We start from the raw sequence: 21,157 nt of genomic DNA, 5'->3' as shown, positions 1-21,157 counted from the left end.
GCCTGGTGAACCTAGCCCAGCCTGGACTGGCTGTGGTCTCAGTTGGCCTGGTGAACCTAGCCCAGCCTGGACTGGCTGTGGTCTCAGTTGGCCTGGTGAACCTAGCCCAGCCGGGTGACTGGCTGAGGTCTCAGTTGGCCTGGTGAACCTAGCCCAGCCGGGACTGGCTGTGGTCTCAGTTGGCCTGGTGAACCTAGCCCAGCCGGGACTGGCTGTGGTCTCAGTTGGCCTGGTGAACCTAGCCCAGCCTGGACTGGCTGTGGTCTCAGTTGGCCTGGTGAACCTAGCCCAGCCTGGACTGGCTGTGGTCTCAGTTGGCCTGGTGAACCTAGCCCAGCTGGGCGACTGGCTGAGGTCTCAGTTGGCCTGGTGAACCTAGCCCAGCCTGGACTGGCTGTGGTCTCAGTTGGCCTGGTGAACCTAGCCCAGCCTGGACTGGCTGTGGTCTCAGTTGGCCTGGTGAACCTAGCCCAGCCTGGACTGGCTGGGGTCTCAGTTGGCCTGGTGAACCTAGCCCAGCCTGGACTGGCTGGGGTCTCAGTTGGCCTGGTGAACCTAGCCCAGCTGGGCGACTGGCTGTGGTCTCAGTTGGCCTGGTGAACCTAGCCCAGCCGGGACTGGCTGAGGTCTCAGTTGGCCTGGTGAACCTAGCCCAGCCGGGACTGCCTCTGGTCTCAGTTGGCCTGGTGAACCTAGCCCAGCCGGGCGACTGGCTGAGGTCTCAGTTGGCCTGGTGAACCTAGCCCAGCCTGGACTGGCTGAGGTCTCAGTTGGCCTGGTGAACCTAGCCCAGCCGGGTGACTGGCTGAGGTCTCAGTTGGCCTAGTGAACCTAGCCCAGCCTGGACTGGCTGAGGTCTCAGTTGGCCTGGTGAACCTAGCCCAGCCGGGTGACTGGCTGTGGTCTCAGTTGGCCTGGTGAACCTAGCCCAGCCGGGACTGGCTGTGGTCTCAGTTGGCCTGGTGAACCTAGCCCAGCCTGGACTGGCTGTGGTCTCAGTTGGCCTGGTGAACCTAGCCCAGCTGGGCGACTGGCTGTGGTCTCAGTTGGCCTGGTGAACCTAGCCCAGCTGGGCGACTGGCTGTGGTCTCAGTTGGCCTGGTGAACCTAGCCCAGCCGGGACTGGCTGTGGTCTCAGTTGGCCTGGTGAACCTAGCCCAGCCTGGACTGGCTGTGGTCTCAGTTGGCCTGGTGAACCTAGCCCAGCTGGGCGACTGGCTGTGGTCTCAGTTGGCCTGGTGAACCTAGCCCAGCTGGGCGACTGGCTGTGGTCTCAGTTGGCCTGGTGAACCTAGCCCAGCCTGGACTGGCTGAGGTCTCAGTTGGCCTGGTGAACCTAGCCCAGCTGGGCGACTGGCTGAGGTCTCAGTTGGCCTGGTGAACCTAGCCCAGCTGGGCGACTGGCTGAGGTCTCAGTTGGCCTGGTGAACCTAGCCCAGCCTGGACTGGCTGTGGTCTCAGTTGGTCTGGTGAACCTAGCCCAGCCTGGACTGGCTATGGTCTCAGTTGGCCTGGTGAACCTAGCCCAGCCTGGACTGGCTGAGGTCTCAGTTGGCCTGGTGAACCTAGCCCAGCCTGGACTGGCTGTGGTCTCAGTTGGCCTGGTGAACCTAGCCCAGCCTGGACTGGCTGAGGTCTCAGTTGGCCTGGTGAACCTAGCCCAGCCGGGTGACTGGCTGAGGTCTCAGTTGGCCTGGTGAACCTAGCCCAGCTGGGCGACTGGCTGTGGTCTCAGTTGGCCTGGTGAACCTAGCCCAGCCGGGACTGGCTGTGGTCTCAGTTGGCCTGGTGAACCTAGCCCAGCCGGGACTGGCTGTGGTCTCAGTTGGCCTGGTGAACCTAGCCCAGCCTGGACTGGCTGAGGTCTCAGTTGGCCTGGTGAACCTAGCCCAGCCGGGACTGGCTGTGGTCTCAGTTGGCCTGGTGAACCTAGCCCAGCCGGGTGACTGGCTTAGGTCTCAGTTGGCCTAGTGAACCTAGCCCAACCGGGCGACTGGCTGAGGTCTCAGTTGGCCTGGCTGTAGGGAAATGACAATCGATGGGCTAGTGGGTCTCAGGACAGCCATGCTGGTCAGTGACACTACTGATGGTGGAAGAACTAATTTTCCTTCTGGCTTCTCCTTGCTAAGTTTTACAAGGTGCCTGGCCCTCGAGGAATTTCCTGAAAATAACAGAGAAGGTGGCATGTATTGGATTAGTCAGTCTACAGCAATTTTCCTGGACTCTCAGCCAGGAGCAAGTTATGTTGCAGCTGGGGAGGAAGTGTTTGCCAACACAGCTGGGCAATGCTAGAGCCTCCCAGCCCGCCTTCCCCCAGAGCAGCCGAGAGCCCTTGCAAGAGGGCTTCCCCTCTCCTGCCCTCTTTTTGTGGGTGCTCAGGGGCGGGAGAGCAGCACATGGCTGTGTCCCTAGGGGGCTGGCCTTCTGGGCAGGGCCAGAGGACAGAGATGGTGTTTGAGGTGGCACGTGTTAAGTGCCAGCGAGGAATGGCAGGCTTCCTTGACAGGATTTTGACTTTGGAAGCCCGAATGAGCTGAAGGATGCAAAGGCGAAATCTTTAGGCAAGCTATTAATGGGAAGGCCGAGACCCCGTGACTCTGTAAGGCAACAGTTCTCAGGCTCATGTAAGTAAGCCTGGTTTCTCTGCCTGTCGTGGCATAGACAATATTCCACACAGATGCCTGTGGATCAGCCATTGTCTGGCTGCCCATTTCTAGACTGAATTGTCTCTTGAAATGATCTGCTGCGCTCTGGCTTTCCTGCCTCCCCCCAGGCCGGGCAGGTTCCATTTCTTTTGACCTGCGTGTTTATAGCAGTCACCCGAGAGACGTCGTCCTGTCTCTAGTCCTTTCTTCAGATCGCAGCCAGAGGAACCACAGTGTGGACAGCTGGGATTTCACCCCGTCACTGCAACGCTTAACACTCTTGGGTCATTCAAGCCAACTAGAGCTACCAGAACGCGCCAGGTGACAGCAGCAGAAGACACCGCCTCCTTCAGACTCGATGTAGCACGACTCTCGATACCTGTAGACTGTACTGAAATCACACCGAGTGTGCTGGCTGACCACAGTGGGCAGACTTTGAGATCGAGTGCAGAAGGAAGACTTGGAAAAGACATGAATACACGGGAAATAATTGGGTCCTCTTAGCCAATGGCACAAAGAAGAAACCACAGGGAAACACTTGGAGGCTGATGAAAGCGAACACTGACTAAAACTTACAGATGCAATTCAAGAAGTGTTTAGAGAGAAATGAATTGCCGAAAATGTTTGCATTCAAAAAAGATCTATCGCCGAATAACCTAGGTTTACATGGGAAGGAACTAGACAAAGAAGAAAAATAAGCTCCAAGATAGCAGAGGAATGGGAATAGTGACAATTATTAAAACAAACAAAATAAAATCCAAAGCATAAAAATAAAACAAACCAAATCGAACCACAAACTCACTGCCATTGAGTTGGTGACAGCTCATAGCAACCTTACAGGAGGGTCGAATCCCCCCTGTGGGTTTCCAAGGCTGTTAGCCACCGTCCCACCAGCCTTCTGGAGAGACAAGCGACAGACCACGGGAGAACAGTGAATGAGTCAGTGAAACCAACAGTTAATTCTTTGAAAGATCAATTAAACTGACCAATATTCACCTCTTAACAACTCACCGCCATTGAGTGGATGCTAACTCACAGTGACCCTGTCGGGCAGAGAAGAACAGTCCCTGTGGGTTTCTGAGACCTGGGGTAAGAAAGCCTCATCTTTCTCTCACGAAGTGGCTGGCGATCTTGAACTACCGACCTTGCAGTTAACAGTGCAAATTGTAACCCTTCTGCCACCAGAGCGCCAATATTTAATGAGATTAAAGAGAGAGAGAGAGAGAGAGAGAGAGAGAGAGAGAGAGAGAGAGAGAGAGAGAGAGAGATCCAATAACTAAAATCAGAAAAAGAAAGCTTCAACATTACTACCACTCGTACAGAAATAAAAAGAATTAGAAGGAAAAACTATGGACAATTGCACGCCAATAAATTAGTCATCCTGGAGGAAATGAAAATTTCCTGTTGTTGTTTCATTAGGTGTCAGCGAATTGGTTCTAACTTAGAGTGACCCTAAGCAACACTGCCTGGTCCCGGGCCATCCTCACAATTGTTCCTGTGTTGGAGCCCATTGTAGCCACTGGGTCAATCCATCTCCTTGGTTAGCTTTCCTCTTTTTGGCTGCTCTGTGGGTTCCCAAACAGGATGTCCTTCTCCAGGGACTGGTCTCTCTTGACAAAAAATACTTGAGACAAAGTCTCCTCATCCTTGCCTCTAAGGAACATTCTGGCCGTACTTCTTTTGAGACAGACCTGCTTGCCCTTTTGACTGGACATGGTACGTTCGGTATTCTTGGCCTGCACCACAGTTCAAACACATCACTTCTTCAGTCCTCCTGATTCAGTGTCCAACGTTCACAGGTGTACAAGCCAATGGGAAACACCGTATCTGGGGTCCGGTGCACCTTACTCCTCAAGATAACATCCTTGCTTTTCAACACCTCAGAGAGGTCTTGGCAGCGATTTACCCAATGCAGTTTGTTGTTGGATCTCTTGACTGCTGCTTCCTAGACCATTGATTATAGATCCAAGCAAGATGAAATCTTTTCACCGCTTATCATGAGGTTATCTGTTGGGCCGGTTGTGAGGATTTGGGTTTCCTTTACACTGGTTGTCATCCACACTGAAGGCTGCAAGCCTTGATCTTCATCAGCAAGTGCTTCGAGTCCTCCTCCCTTTCAGCAACTAAAGTGGTTTCATGTGCATATCGTAGCTTGTTAACCAGCCGGCCTCCAATTCTGATACCACGTTCTTCTTCATAGGATACAGCCCTGAGACACACCTTTCCTGACTTTAAACCCTGTGTGTCCTTGTACTGTTTGCACTGCTGCCTCTCGATCCAGGTACAGATTCCTCGTGAGCGCAATGAGGTGTTCTGAAATTCCCATTTTCTTCCAGCCTATCAGCTTGGTGAGATCCACACCGATGAATGCCTTGGCCTTGTCAATGGAACACAAATACACAACCTTTTTGTAGTCTCTTCATTGAGGCAAGATCCATCTGACATCAGCAATGATAGCTCTTGTTGCGTCGTCTCTTCGGAATCCAGCCTGACCCTCTACCAGCTCCCTGTCAATGCACTGCTGCCTCCGTTGTGGGATGAGCTTCAGTAAAATTGTATTTGCATGTGGCATTGATGAGGTTGTTCTACAATTGGAGCGTTCTGTTGGGTCACCTCTCTTTGGGACACAAATATGGATCACTCCCAGACAGTTGGCCACGTAGCTGTCCTCCAAATATTTTAGCTTAGACGAGTGTTTCCAAGTGCTTCATCGGCTTGTCGAAACATTTCAATGAGTATTTCATCCATTCGAGAAGCCTTGGTTTTTGGTTAAGGCTTTCAGTCGAGCTCGGTGTCGCCTCCTTCGGTATCCTTGGGTGTTGTTTATACACAACCTCCTGAAATGGTGAAATGCAGACTGGTTCTTTTTGTACAGTGACTGTGTGCCCATCTTTCTTTGGAGGCTTCTTGCATCATTCAGTGTGCTGATCATAGAATCTTTCAATATTGTAACTCGAGGCTTGAATTTTTTTTCTTTAGTTCTTTTAGTTTAAGGTGGGGGTGGGGGGAAGAGTAGGGAACGTGTCCTAACTTATTTTATGAGTTCAGCCCTGAATAGCAAAGTAAAAGAAGCACTACAGTATTCCAAAACTATGAATCTTTATGGGAGCAGATGCCCTCATCTTTTCTCATGAAGTTACTGGTGGCTTTCAGTCACCACCCTTGTAGCCAACAGCCCGATGCCTTACACACAGTGCCACCAGGGCACCTTAGAGCATGCATAGATATCTTAAAAGTCAACAGCAAAAGAGCAACCCATATTAAAAATGGGCAAAAGGCTTAAGAGACATTTTTCCAAAGCACATGAAACACACCATCATTGGTCATTCCAAAACCCACTGGCCATTGAGGCAGTTCCAATGCCTATGGCCCTGTATTGGGCTTCCGAGACTATAAATCTTGATGAGAGCGGTCTCATCCTTTCCCGAGTGGCTGGTGACTTTGAACCATCAACTTTGCAACCAACAATCCAACGCCTACCTGGCAGTGCGACCAATGCACCTTTCATTAGTCATTCCAACAAAAACCCAAACCAGACCCACTGACATTGAGTCAATGCTGACTCATAGCGCCCCCTTGTGGATTTCTGAGACTCACTGTTGATGGGTGTAGAAAGCCCATTCTTTCTCCCAAGGAGCTGCTGGTTGGTTTCAAACTGCCAACTATGCGGCTCGCAGCCCAACTTGTAACCACTACACAAAAGGTACTGTAAATCAAAACCACAATGAGATGTCACTTTGCACCATAGAGTGGCCACAAGGATAGTTTTCTTTTTTAAGTGGAAAGTAACAAATGTTGGTGAGGATGTGGAGAAAGGGGGACTCTCATACATAATGTGCCTGGTGGGAGCATCAAATGAGGCAACCTCTATGGGAAACAGTTTGTCTCAATAAGTCCCTTAATAAGTTAAACATGGAATTCCCATAGGTCCAGCAGTTCTATTGCTGGGAAACATACTCAAAGGGATTGGGACCAGGTGTTCGAACAAACACACTCTAGCCACAGGTGGGAACAGCTCATGCCCATCAACAGGTGCATGGGCAGACTAATTGTGCTCTAGCTGTGGCAATGGGAGGCAGGTGTATTACGTTTCTCACAAATTAAAGAATCGGGGCAACTGCGTCAAGCGCGTCTGTCCTCACGGTTTTCCCACAGCATGTGCCCACCTCCTCTCTCTGCTACACGTGGGGCATCCTCACCGCCTTCAGGAGGGTGTCCGTAGGATTTCTAAGGGGCATCGTGAAACCCAAAGATCCCGTGGCTTGCTCTTTTATGCTGTTCGCTTTAGTGCAGTGGTCTGGAACTGAACCCCCAACCTCACCAGGGTCTGCCCGTGCTGTTCAGCAGTGAAAAGGAACAACGGCAACTTGGATGAACCTTGAAAACATCCTCACTGCCCAGAGTCCATTGCGACTCGTAGCGACCCTATAGGACTGGGTAGGACTGCCCCTGTGGGTTTCCAAGACCACAGCTCTTTATGGGAGTAGAAAGCCTCACTTTTTTCCCTTGGAGGGGCTAGTGGTTTTGAACTGCCAACCTTATGGCTGCATAACAACTACGTCACCAGGGCTCCTTTTGAAAACATTGCATCCCGTCACCAAGGGCCATGTGTTGTAGGACTCTGGGCAGATAATATATCCAGAATAGGTGAATCCCTAGAGACAGAAATCCAGTGAGTAGTTCCTTGGGGTATAGGGAGTCGGGGAATGAGGACAGGGTCTTCTTGGGGATGATGACAATGTTCTGGTGGTCGTGGTTAGAAACAGCGACTGTATTGTTATTGACTAGTACTTAACATTTCACCTCTGTGTGTTTCATGGAACAAATACAGACCAGGCTCTCGCCCAGGATGAAGTCCACGCTCCTCTCTGTGTTTGGCTGTGAGCCCCGTGGCCCTCCTCTTCTCGCCCCACTCCCTGTGCTTAGACCTTGAGCTTGCTGGTTCCTCCAGGTCTCAGCATACGGTCACCCCAGAGAGCCTTGTGCTGCCCCCTTCCCCACGAGTTCTCTCTGCACGCCTCGCTGCAGTCCTCAATGATTGATTGACTTGGGTTGTTCGTGAATTTATGGCCTTATCCCCTAAAAAAAAAAGTAGGTTTCTTGAGCACAGAGATCTGTACCAAAGGATTCCACAGTGGCCCCAGGGCCCAGCAAGGAGCTCTTGTGAGACCAGGGCACCGAGCAGCTTCCTTGGGAAGACCTGGGGTGTTGGGTTGTAGTCTCTCTTTCCTGGTCCTCCCTGGAGCGGGAGGAGGCTGGCATCGGGAAGGCCAGCAGCGCAAGCTTATGTGGAACGAGTGAAGGATCATGTGACCAAGGACACAGACTGGGCCTCAAAGGCGCACAGAAGGCCGGTGTGGGAAGTGCTGAGCGTGGTTTCCCTTGAAATGCAGGAGCAAAGCAGTGTGGCCTGTGGGGGTGTGGGAGCAGGGTGAGGTCGGGTGAGGGGGCGGTGGGGGGCGAGGTTCCCCTGGGGCTGGCAGGGCTCTGGTGCAGGGCTGGTTCCAGGCTAGTGGCCTTTCTTTAATTGTCTTTCAAATTTGGTAGTGTTCTGTGGTCCCGTGGGCAGAGCCCTGGGCCAAGGGCCAGGAGGGCTGTGCTCATGGCTGTGGTCTGACCCTTAGATAGCCCCCAGTCTTGAGGCCTCAGTCTCCCCATCTGTAAGGTGAGCAGTCAGCTGAGCCTGCAGCCGTGGTCAGACGAGTGGAGGTTTCGGAGCCCCCGTTTGCTCCTCTGGAGCTCCTCTCGTGAGGGGAAGTGGCACCCCAGCCCTGTCACGGGAGGACCTTCCAACATGTGTAGTGTGCATGGCCCCACGTGAGCAACATGTCGCTCCTCCCAGGACTGCTGTCCACTGAGCCAGCACCCAGGGGTTCTGCAAAGCCAGGGGGGAGGTGCTCAGCCCACCCCAGCACGGAGCAGCAGTCCCTGTGGGCTACGTCTCTGCCTGACACCACACCCCCACACCCTAATGTCTCCTTGCACCAGAGCCCCACCCCTGAGCAGCACCCATCTGCCTCTGCTCTTCTTGGAGTGACTGTGCCCAGGGACACCCAGAACCTACCTGGCCTTTTGGGGTCTGCCGGTTGTATGTCAGTGGCCTCAACTTGCCAGCTGCCTCAAAGGAGCAGAAGGAAGAAGCACTTAGTTCTAAACAGCAGCCTGATCATTTGTATTGCCTGGGAAAAAAAGGCACTGCGGGCAGACTTCTGAGATGTGTGTGCTCTGGTACCCAGGCCTCTCAGAGGAAACGGACATCCTTCCAATGGCCCAGCCCTCCTTGAACGCCATGGTTGTGAACCAGGTGTGTGCCGCTGAGGGTAGGGGACCCGCTCCCTGGACAAGCCCGCTGTCAGGTGGAATGTTGGCAGGTGGACGAGGGGTGGGGCGGTCCTGGGAGGAGGGAGGCTGTGTTTGAGGGAAGGTCTGAGCCGGGCTTCCAGGGAGGGAGAGGAGTTTGCAATCCGAGCTGGGAGGAGGACCAGCCTGTCAGGGGAAGCCAGCCCCTAACACATCATTACGGGTCCGGTAGGCGCAATTGTACAGCGATAATAAATAAAGATCATAGTAAAGTTATAGAGAACATGAGAGATAAAAGAGAAATATTGAAATAAATGAAGTCAGACACGATTCATGGTAGCATGCTCACCTCAGCCCCGCCTGATGGTCCACGTGGAGGGAGAGAAAGACTTTAATGTTAGCCCAGGCTTTTTATCTTCTCTGGGGACATGCAGGTGAGGACATACATCACAGGAAGGGGCTGTGCTATAGGTGATACAGTAATGAGAGGGGGTGGTCTAGGGACATACACTCCACAGGAAGAGGAGGGATTGGGGTATACATGTGACAAGATGGGCAGATCCTAGATTTAGGATGGCGGCTTAACTTTGACCTGTTCTCTAGATTTCCATAGGAACCATTATCAGTAGGGTGTGAATTCCACCTACTGGAACCAAATAGATGACTGCAGGCATCCATTGTCCTTAACATCAGGGAGTGGGGCCCACTGCAGTCTGGCAACTGATGGCCCTCAGGGAGGATGCCCGTGAGCGAGCATCTGACCTCCCCATACCAGCCAGGCAGGGGAAGAGCCTGAGCAAAGGGGTCCATGTTTGGGCACAAACCCCTTGTGCCAGTCCGGGACCTTTGTGATTTGATGGACTGTCCGTGATTCAGAAAGGAAGGCCTTGTCGTCTCGCTGTTGAACCTCGCCACTTACGATGGGACACTGGGGCGTTTTTGCCTTTGATTTCCAAGGGAGAGAAAGGGGAGTGGCTTTTCTGTCTCATCTCCTCACCGCATGTTCTAGACCTCGAGAAACCCTGGCATAGGGGTCCTGCCAACGTGGTTGGTCCATGGTCCGTCCTTGAGTTGGCTGGCACTTGGGATGGCCCTCCCCCTCCCTCCCTGTCTGCTGGGACCCTTGAGAGACTGCCTTCCCCTCTCTCAATCAACAGCTCTGGGCAGTGGGACCATGGGCCTTCTCTGCAGATCCAGCTGCAGGCTCTGGCTGCCCTGTCCTGCCCAGACCCTATGCCCCAGCTCTCCAAGGCCTATGGGGGTAAGGAGGGAGCCCTGCCCCCTGCTCCCCAGCAGGCTGGACGCCCAAGCTCCTGACTCTCCAGCTCTCAGCCCCACCCATGTCCCAAGCAGCTGGCCTCTCAAGGCACTGCCAGCCTCCCCTCCAAGTGATCTTTGGACAAGGACACTTTGGCACCTCAAATCCTCTGCCCAGTCTTATTCTTTCCAGAGCTGTGATAGTTGAGGTTTATTGTGCCAACCTGGCCCATGAGCACAGGTGGGATTAATTGAAGGGCGGAGGGATAAATGGCTCAGTGAGCCTTGCTTTCCGTTCTCTTATTCTCTGATGGTCGGACCAGGGTGCAGTTGCCTTAGCCAGTTCCCTGCTTCAGCTGGCAAGGCTCACTTTTTGTGAGACAGCCCTGAGAAGAAGCCACATGGACCTACCCCGATGCAGCCCTGGGTGCTGGAGCAGCCGCATGGAGACCCCTGCCAGTGCTGAGATGCTTACATGCTCACTGATTCTGCTTTCCTCCTGCAGTCAGCACCATTGCATCTGTTTTGTGAGATGGAGGAGGACTTTGTAGATCGGTGTCAGACATATGGGTTAATGTTGCAATGTTGGACTTGTGGGCTTGGACAGCACTGGGTTGGGATGCTTTCTTAATATACGCTTACCCTTTATGGAAAACTCTCTCTTATAAAACATGAGTGTCTCTGAATTTTGTTTCTCTAGTCTACCCAGACTAACTCAAGAGTCAAGTATCAAAGAGGTCAAACGTTCCTGCTTTTTGTTGGAGGGGTTAGCTGCCTCCCGTAAGTCCTGGAGGGATTCTGGGCATGATGAGCAGGCAGGCAGCAGCACCCAGGCACTGGCTCATAGCAGGCAGGCAGGAAGGGCCCCTGATGGGCCTCCTAAGCCCACAGATGGGGCCTGACTCTGCCCACGCCCCAAAGGCTGTCTCTCCAAGACCCCCTTCACTGAGCTCTGGGGGCATCCTCTTGAATCAGCTTTTGTTCCTGCCCTGCCCCAGGCGCCAGGCTGGGGCCCTTGAATATGACCTGTCCCCATCTTGCTGCCTGGACCTCCCTGCTGGCATGCTCCAATGCTGGCCCCTCCCTGCCCCCAGTCTCCTGGCCTCTCCTGGCTGCTACTGCCCTCCCTGTGGTGGGAACGACACGGTGGCCACCCCGCTGCCCTTGGCCGGCTGTGCCAGGCACCTTTAGTCATGAGATCAGAGACCAGCCCCTCTGTGAACTGCAATCCCCCAGGGGCCGGCTGGCCCCCCAGGAGGGGGGGGGGCGGAGAGGCCTAGAGCCGGCCCTTCAGTCTGTGTGCACTGGCCCCAGGGTTGTCACGTTACCGTGGCAACTCACAGAGCTATTGAGCAAGCCAGGGCTGGTTTTAGGAACATGGTACTCCTGGCAGCTTACTTTAAATGGAGGGTTTTCTCCCTTTATGGTTCAGCCTTCTTGCTGCTTAGGAAGAAACGGACCTGCCATCAACCTCTGAACCTCAGCCACGGTGCCCCAATGCCAGACCGCCCCTGCACATGTATTGGTCTCCCGGCCCTCGGCCACAGCCATAGCCAGAGATGACTCCCCAACCCCCAACCGCCCGCCTGGATGGCTTTGTCCATCCAGGACCATGAGTTGTCTGTCATTTGCTGGCCACGTTTGTCCTCATCGCCCAACCTCCTCCAGCCTCACAGATGCCCCGCCAACCCTGCAATGAACGCCAATGCCCCTGCCTTCTTCCCCTCAGCCCGTCCTACCTGCGCGGCAGCCTCAGCCCCAGGCCCTGTCTGGTCTGCTCTTGCCCTCCTTGGCCTCTTGGCCTTCAGCAGGACATCTGCCTGCCCTCATGCCCACACCTAGCATGGGAATAGGGTGCAGAGCTGTGGGTGGTGGGTGGGCTGGGTAGGGGGGACGCGTGGCATGCTGGCAGTGCATTGGGATTTGCTTGCTGAGCTAGAGATGGGCCACTTGTCACCACCAGCACCAGGCCTCGGGCAGCAGCCCCCACTGGCCTTTTAAGACCCGGTGTGCTTATCCTTGCACACTCAGCCTCCTCCCCTGTGTTTCTAGGCAAGTGTGCGAGGAAGGGCCAGTGTCAGCTCGCCCCAGTGAGCAAGGCACGCTCGGGCTTCCTTGCTCATCGGCAATGAACAATTTCATTTCCCCAGCACGCCAAAGGTTCTGCTTCTCGCCCTGACCGGCATCTGCATCTCTCCCAACCCCATGACACCTTCCCACCGAATCAGGACTCTTCACATGCCTTCATTCCCGCCAGGGGTGGAGGAACCAGTACATGAGGCAAGCATAGGCTGCCTTGTGCTTACTTACCAGTCGACAGTGAACGGTTTCCCATGAAGAGCATGTGAAGCTGTCCACTCTAAGCTCACCTTGCTCGCTGAGTGGCCCTGTCCTGGGAAGGGCACAGGGCCTTTTTCAGGTGTGGCAGGTGTGTGTGTGTGTGTGTGTGTGTGTGTGTCTGTCCACAGATGCCATCTGGTGGCTCGGTTGAGTCCTGCAGGTGCCCTGGCTGGCAGGGCTGCCTCCTCCCCATGCACACGTGTTAGCTCACTCACCTGTCTTTTGAAGGCCCTTGTGAGGTCATCAGAAGGTGACATCATCATGGGGAAGAACCAAGTCAGGAGAAAGAATGCTACCTAGCACCCCTCTCTCTCTCTGAGCAGGGCAGACAAGGGCCCAGGGACACGTGGCCATGCCCACCTCCAGCCTGCCCTGCCCATGCGGTCTGATGCGTTGATGTCCCTTCCCAGCATGGCCTCCCAGCCACCAGTGGAGCCCTCAGATTCTCCAGGACCCTCAGCCCCGGAGCCTCAGCTCCTGGCCCCACACCCCAGCTTCTCCCACCAGGTCTCCCTGTGGCCTGGCTGCACCAGGCTTGCTGCCTCCCCTGGCAGCCACATCCCGGCGCCGGTGGCCCTGGTTCCGGGCCTCTGACTCCTTGTCCGTCAGGTGCCTTCTTGTTTCTCATCCGTTGGAGAGGGTTCTTCTCCTTTCCCGGCTTGTCCGCACCTCCTTCATGCCCACGCACCCTCCACCTGCCCACACACCTTTCTCCATGAGACGCACACAAAACCACCACCATGTTTTTGGCATGGGAAGACTGGGAAGGCAGCCTCCCAGTCTGCCACCTCTCTCCTCTCCCAGTGGCTCGTGAGGTTGCAGCCACTGTCATCGTATCTGTACCACTGCTTCTCCCCCCCCACCACCCCCCCACCCCAAAAGCCCAGGACCATGCTCCCCCAGAGAACAGAGAAACGGCTACCACCTGGACCGGCCAACCTGCCTGTCCGGGCTGACCCCGCCGACGCTGGACTGAGGCGGTTTCTCCCCTGGGAAGTGATGCTTGACTCTGAAGCCATCGCACCAGTATCCGACCCACCGCCAACCGCCCTGAAGCCGCTGGAGACAAGATCTCAGCTCACCTCGCAGAGCCGGAGGTTGGCCCCGAAGTGAGCCGAGCCTTCACCTGGACTCTTCCCTCTCTCTTGGCTCAGCTAGTGCCCGGGCCCAGCAGCGCCAGCTCACCACAGTCCATGTGTCGGACTTCCACCCCGGCAGAGGCGCCCAGTGGGGACAGTCATCCGCTACGGAGCGGCTCTGCAGTTGCCGTCATCCCGATGGCGTGAGCGAAGCTCCCTGCACTCGGCCTCTTCCACGGGATGCAGCCACACTCCCTGGGGCGGACTGGATGGGGCACCTCCTAGGGCACCCTGGAACCAGTCAGCAGCAGGTAGATTGGGGACCGATCCACCTAAATGGAAGAAGCCCTGAGCAGGTGGCCGTCGACAGTTGCTCTTCCTTCCAGGATCTCTTGGCCCAGATGCAGGGAAGACTGAGGCTGTGCATCAGGGGATAGGGAGCTTCCAGAAGAAGGAGCCGGAGAGGGCACCTTGGCATTGGTAGCACTGGGGGCTGGGGCGTAGGTGCCCCAAACACCGAGGGTGGGGGACCCTCCTCTCCGATCAGAACTACTGCGCCCCAAGAAGGCGAGTGTGTCCCTGTCACTCTCTTCCCACTACTGGGACCCAGAGCTGGGGGCAGGGGTGGGAAGTGATGGCTGGGTGGGGGGAGTGGGGTTTGGACATAGGGACGACAGAGCCCGAGGGAAGCAGACCCCCACCCAGGCAGAGAGTAACAGAACCGACTCCAGCCTCCTCACCTCCAACTTTGCGCAGCCGGGGCCCACAGGCACTGCAGGGAAGGACACAAACTGGGATGGTCCCTCTGGAGGACACCTTGATGGCATCCTGCAGCGTGCCTACAGCCTTCGGATGCAGCATGATCCTGCCCACGCCCAGCTGTTCTTGTTCACTCAACCCAAACGCCCTTCGAGAAAGGGGCGGCTAGACAGGCCAAAGTAAAATACACAGACCCACCGCCTGCAAGTCGACTCTGATAGCAAACCCTTCCTAGGGTTTCCGAGGGAGTCTCTACGAGGGGGGAGTCTCTAAGATGGGGAGTCTCTACGAGGGGTGAGTCTGAACAGCTGTGGCCTTGCAGCAACCCCCCGGTCCACTGGGGTTCTGTACGCCCACGCTAAACCGAAACCAGGCTCACTGCCCCTGAGACAATGCTGACTCATAGCGACCCCCCTCTGGGTTTCTGAGACGTCCCCAGTCTTTCTTCCTTGGAACTGCTGGTGGTTTCGAACTGCTGGCCATGTGGACTGCAGGCCAGCATGTAACCAAGACACCACCAGGGCTCCATGCACCCATGCTACCCAGCAATAAGGATGGGCCGACTGACACATGCCACAGCTTGAATGGATGAATCCCAGAGGTCTTGTGCTGCGTGAAAGGAGCCAGTCTTCTCCCCCAGTTCTCTGCTGGCACAACCTCCTGGGAGAGATAGAACTAGGAGGGTGAGGATCATCATGGGGAGTTTGGGGTGATGGGTCTGCTCTGTGGCTGGACTGTCCTGGTGCCTGTCATGAATCTTTGCACGTTACAGTTCAGGAAACCGTACACCGAGAATTCAAATTTACCACATGTTAACTTTTTAAAATGAAATAAAGCTCACCCACTTTGACTTCTCTCTACCGCCCTCCGGACCGCTCCGGCTTCTGTTCTTGCTGCCAGGCCGAGGTGCAGGCTGGGATCCTTTGCCTGCACTCTCTCTCCGCTGCGCCCACCCTTTCCCCCACGCTGCTTTCCCCAGCGTGCCTTCTGGGGGAGGCCACTCTACCTGTATCTGCTGTGTCCTCTCTGCTGCCTGGCCCGGCCCCTCATGCTTGGCAGCGCGGTGGTGACGGTGAGACTATCACGGACCTCGGGATGAGGCCCTATTTAGAAACGAGGACTCTGCAGATGTGACCCGTTCATTGGGTGAGGTCATACTGGGATGGCATGGGCCCTGAACGCAGCGGCTCATTCCACGAAGGCACCGCTAGGCAAGTGTGGCCGGTGGGCTACCACGAACGGAAGTGATACAGGAATGTCGAGGATTGCCAGTATCCATGGGGAGATTCTCCCTGGGAAGGAACCCCCCCGCCCCACCGCCAACACCTCGATTTTAGATCGTAGCCTCCAGCACTGGGAGAGCATTTACAAGCCTGTATCTTCTTAAGCACCCAGCATGTACCCCTTGTTGCAGTAGCCCCTGCCAACTAGTCCCAGGGCTTCCCCCTCTGCCAGTCCACAGGGAGCTTCACCCCAGGCTCGCCCAGCACCCTTCCAGCGACAAGACTTCTTGTCTTTAGGAGTGGACCCACTGCACAGCTGCCAGCGCATTTGTCACGCGGTGGTGGCTTTCATGTATCTGTGGCACTAGAAGCGATGCCACTGTTATTTCAGACACCAACAGGGCAGCCGTGGTGGACAGATCGCAGCAGATCTTCCAGACTCAGCCAGAGCGGGAAGGCCTGGCGATCTACTGACAACCAGCCGGCAACAATCCTCTGGGGCACAGAATACTGACACGCGCGCTCTAGCTGCATCCCCACAGGGACTGCTGGCTGGGGAAGGACACTGTGCTCACTAAAGCGGAGGAGGAATCCCCTCCATGAGATGGACTGACACAGTGGCCAGAGCAACGGGCTCACACGTACAAGTGATCGGGAAGCTTGGAGGCCTGGGCAGCATTTCATTCTGATACTCAGGGTCTCCGTAAGTCAGAGCCAACAGCGTGGACAGCAACCAGCAGGAGCAGCATCAGCAGTGGATGCTAGAGCCGGCCGACCTGAGGGCTGCCTCATTCTCCTCCTGTGTAAAGGGGTCACCTGTAATGGTACTATCTCTTAGAGATGCTGGATCTCGATAATGGGCAAGATGCGCTTAGCACGTGACAGTATAAGACATGAAAAATAATAATTTGTAAATTATCAAGGGTTCATGAGGGAGGGAGGGGGGAAATGAGCTGATACCAGAGCTCAAGTAGAAAGAAAATGTGTTGACAATGATGAGGGCAATAAATGTATAAATGTGCTTGACATGGATGGATGGATTGTGAAGAGTTGTACGTGCCCCCAATAAAATGATTTTTAAAAAGAGAAAAAAAATTGAGAAAAAAATATAATCGTGATAAGAGTTGTATGAGCCTCTAATAAATGGATTAAAAAATATTGGCTCAAAAACAAAAAAATATATGTGCAAAGCAGCAACAACAATATATATAAACTAGCCATTGTGAGTGGGAGTCATGTTGGGAGCTTTGAAATAACACAGACCTCCAGGTGCCCCAGCACAAGGGACACATTGGGGGTCACCGGCAGTTTTAAAAAGGCTTCCTGGATAGGGTTGCCAGGTTTAGAGGGTGAGGGAATGGAGAAATACTGTCTACCCAGCTAAAGGTGAATTTCAGATAAACAACGAGTAATTGTCAGTCTCATACAATATCTGGGATATGGTGAAAATGTGTTTTTTGTGTGGCTGAAATTCAAATCTGCGTGTGATCTGGTAAGCCTTCCCCTTGGGGAGGCTCCCAACGTCTTGCAGGGGTTCAAAGGTGAGCCCTTCCCCAGTCAGAAAATCACAGGTGCCCTTGCTTTCACTGGACACCAGAGGGCGCTAGAGATGGCAGGTGGGCTCTGTGATCCAGCAGGTGAGGTCTCCAGGCCCCAGCTTCCTGGAGAGTCTAGAAGCGGGAAGTAAGTCCAAAGTGGGCCACCTACCTCTCCGTTTGGGGTGTGGTGTGGTGAGGTGGGTGGGGGCTGTTTAATTTTATTTTATAAAAAGATCTTTAATTGGGTTCATAGGAATGCCCACAGAATAAAGCATGAGCCCACCCTCGCATGTATAGCTACCCACAGCAAACTCCCTGCCTCTCGTAATTCGAATATATGGACCTGTCAGAATTCAGGCACACCGTGATGGGGTTATAATCAAGCAGGCACCTTTTCGCCCAGTCCCCACTCTCCACGTGGCCACCCCCAAAGCCCGATCGGAACCGACCCGGAGCAGGCGTCCCTTTAAATGTGCGCGGGGTGGCACTGCAGACAGGCCAGCATCTCCCGCACGGGCTTGCGGTCGTAGCAGATCTTATAGACGGCGGTGAAAAGCGGGAACTTTTTGGTCAGATCGCTGTGCATGAGAATACGGTGCACCTGGGCGGCCGTGGGCGGCCCCTGCAGCTTCTGCCCATTCAGCATCTCTTTCTCCAGCTCCTCGATGCTCTTCCCGGTCCTGGCGAAGGCCTCGGCCACCCTGCGGTTGCGGCCAGCGTAGCAGGTGGTGATGAGGTCGGCCACGCCGCAGCTCTCCAGGAAGGTGGCGGTGGACACCTGGCCCTTGCAGAAGATCCTGGCGAAGGCGATCATCTCCATGAGGCCCAGGCGGATGACCGCCGCTTTGGTGTTGTCCCCCCACTGCAGGCCGTCGCAGAAGCCGGCGCCCACGGCGACGATGTTCTTCAGGGCCCCGCAGAGCTCCACGGTGTCTGCATCGTCCACCACGGTGATGCGCAAGTTGGGGGTTTGCAGCAGCTTCTTGAAGAGAAAGCCGTTCTTCATGACCTTGCTGCCGATGGTGGTCTCGCAGAACTGTTCCTCCGCCACCTCGTTGGCCGTGTTAGCGCCCATGAGCACGCTGACATCGATGTCCATCTTCTCGCGGATGATGTCCGAAATGAGCTTCAGCCCCTCGTGGCCCTCCTCGAGCCCCTTAATGAGGCTGATCCCCAGCGCCTTCCGGGACACCTTCCCACCGATCCCGTCGCAGATCTTGTGGATGTACTGGTGCGGAATGACGAACACCAGCAGGTCTGCATCCTGCACGGCCTCCGTCAGATTAGGCACTGCCACCACGTTGTCCGGCAGCTTGTGCCCCGGGAGATACCTGACATTCTCATGCTCACTGTTGATGATGTCTGTCAGCTTGCGCCCATCGATCACTTCTTCAAACACCCACATCTTGACCGTGGGGGCGAACTGCTGCAGTTTCTTCACGTTGTTACCAATGATTTTCGCAATAGCAGAACCCCAGTTCCCAGAGCCCACAATGCACACTTTCAGGGGCACCTCTGCCACGGCTGGTGATCCAGCAGCCATGGCCACCCCTCTCTGGCCAGCTTGCCTGTTGCTACCCCTCCGCCTTCATTCGTCAGGGTGGGGCCAACTCAGTCACTCAGGGGCCCCTCACTGGTCCCCAAGACGGGCCTCCCCTTGATGTCACGGCCCTATTCTGAGATCACAGCCCAGGGCCCCTCAGCCCAGGAAGCCCAGTCCTGCCCTCAGTGTAGCTAAGGCCAGCAGTTGAGCCAGGAGGGAGGCTGGTGGCCCCAGGGTTCAACCCTACACAACATCTGGGCAGCTTGCCATCCTATTGGTCCAAAATGAAAATCCTCTAGAAGGTAAGACGCCAGGCGTTCCTCCGGTCCCTGTTGGCCATGGTCTGGGATGGGGCTTGGGGGGCTCGCATCTCCAGGGCATGTTGGTGGGTCTTCTCTGTGAACAGCTCTCAGAAATCCTTTTTGCCTCGGCATTCAAGTGACCTCGGGAAGTCTCTCTGTCTCTCCCTGTCTCTCTGCTCAGCGATCCTCTCCTGTTTTGAGACGTCCCCGCTGGATTCTTGCGTGTGGTGTGTTCTGCTCAGTCTGTGGCACGTGGAGAACGCCTTTAGGTCCTGCCTCAAGGTGGGGTCCCCCGAGGCTACTGGCTCCCCCGGCCTCATTCCCTAAGAATTGGGATGGAACAGGGTTGTGTTCCTCTCAGGATCCATGGGAAACAGATGGCACTTAAGTGACTAAATCCCAAGCCCCAAAGAGGGGCAGCTTCTTCCTCCTTACTGGTTGGAAGGTGTCATGAGGCCTCTTGTGAGCACACTGTGAAAGGACTTGGAAGAAGTCCTCTCCCACCTGGGTAGACAGGAAGTCCCCTGGCAAGCTGCACATAATTGGAGGGGAGCCCCGAGATTCTGGTTCAAGGATAGGAAGGTACCAGGAGCCCCTAGCTTCATAAGCACCCCATCCTTCCAACCATCCCGTCTCACTTTGAGAAAGTCGATGGTGCTCTTTCAGCCACCCTGGGTGGTTCCTGCTGGGCCCCTCTGCCCACACCTTCTGATTCCACAGGGAACGGGGACTTCATTGCTGTGCAGTTGTACTCTGTGTGTTCTTGTAATGTGCTCGGTCCTGCGAAGGCAGCAGAGAGGCTGTGGGGCCTCCCGTTCACTGTGTGCATACATAAGCTGCCGTTCCAGTTCCGGGCCCGCCTTCCAGGTCCCAGGGCAGCTCTTTCCCTGTTTGGCAAGAGGGAGTGCTCCATTCACAGGACAGACAGACACTCTGCATGGCCCTCCCCTGAGCTGAGCGCATGGGACTAAGGCTGTGAATGGTTGGTCATTGAAAGTGACTGTGGGGTGGGTGTTGCTGGTGGAAGGGATGGGCTCTGTCTGCAGTGGCTGCCCAGAGCTGATGGTGCACAGCATGGCGGTCAGACCCTGTGGTGGGCCGGTAGCTCCCCATGGGTAGTCCCTCCCCTCTTGGGCTGTGAATTCCAGCTTTCCAGAGAAGGTCGGCCAGCCTTCTAAGCAAGCAAAGCGTGTGGAAGCCTGGGGCTTAAGATGTAGCCATCTTACCTAGACGGGAGCCCTGATGGTGTAGTGGTTACACATTGGGCTGCTAACTGCAGGGTCAGCAGATCGAAACCACCAGGCATACCTTGAGCGAAAGATGAGCCTTTTCGACTCCTGTGAAGAAATAGTCTCAGAAACTCACAGGGGCAGTTCTACCCTGTCCTATAAGGTCACTGTGAGTTGGCATCCACTCAAAGGCAATGCATGTTTGCTTTGGTTTTGGTTGGGGCTTTAGTTTATCTTACCTGTGCTCGCTGCAGAATGGTGTAATGCCCAGTGACCACCTGTGTCCAGGCTCGGGGCTCTGAGTTGTGCCAGATACTTTGTTCCACACTCCGGATCCAGGTGGGAAGCAGGACTTGCCTGGATGCTTGGTCCTTTGTCCTCACGTGTCCAGGTTGGAGGGTTGACTTCGCCCAAACCCTCCAGTGTGGAGATGGGTCGACTTCTCTGACTCCCACCTGGAGCAGGGGGAGTCCCCTCAGTGCTGCCCCAGAGCTGTGTCTGTTCCTTCTCAGGGCAGCCCCTGCTTGCCCACTCTGGCTCTCAGGGTGGCCGAAGTCAGCGCCTGGTGTGATAAACGAATTTGGAGCTTCTGGGGGAGAAGGAGACTGTCGGTTGGAGGTGGGGCCCCGCATCCCGTACCCCACATCCCGAGAGCTCCTGGTAGCAGATCCCAAATCGCCGGCTCTGTGTCCCACAGCAGTAGCCACACTTGGACTTGCTACTCCGTGAATACGCTGCTGGAAAACCTCCAGTGGACACCAGGCCTCAGGAATGCTGCCAGTGCCCTGAGGGGGAGTGGGTGGGGGGGGTTGATGGACTATTTCCAACACCAGCATAAGCCGAGAGGGGAGTCGCCGAGCCTCCACTTGCTGCTCAGCAGTGGCAGTTAGCAACTCCAGCCAACCTGGCCCTCTCCCCCGGCCCACACATCCTAGCCATTCT

The 21,157-nt window shown here is 55.3% G+C and overlaps 1 protein-coding gene and 1 pseudogene across 1 annotated transcript in view; one reads left to right on the top strand and one right to left on the bottom strand.

Annotated features, from left to right (window-relative positions):
• The window catches only part of OSBP2 (oxysterol binding protein 2), a 158,974-nt gene that overhangs the window by 44,557 nt on the left and 93,260 nt on the right, over positions 1-21,157 (top strand). The gene's annotated exons all lie outside the window — the stretch shown is intronic.
• Positions 17,608-18,684, bottom strand: LOC142429514 (glycerol-3-phosphate dehydrogenase 1-like protein pseudogene; annotated as a pseudogene).

Source organism: Tenrec ecaudatus, chromosome 16 (assembly GCF_050624435.1).
Source record: "Tenrec ecaudatus isolate mTenEca1 chromosome 16, mTenEca1.hap1, whole genome shotgun sequence".
In the NCBI taxonomy this organism is placed as follows: domain Eukaryota; kingdom Metazoa; phylum Chordata; class Mammalia; order Afrosoricida; family Tenrecidae; genus Tenrec; species Tenrec ecaudatus.
The sequence above is the reverse complement of the archived record's forward strand: the minus strand, read 5'-3'. Positions and strand labels throughout refer to the sequence as shown.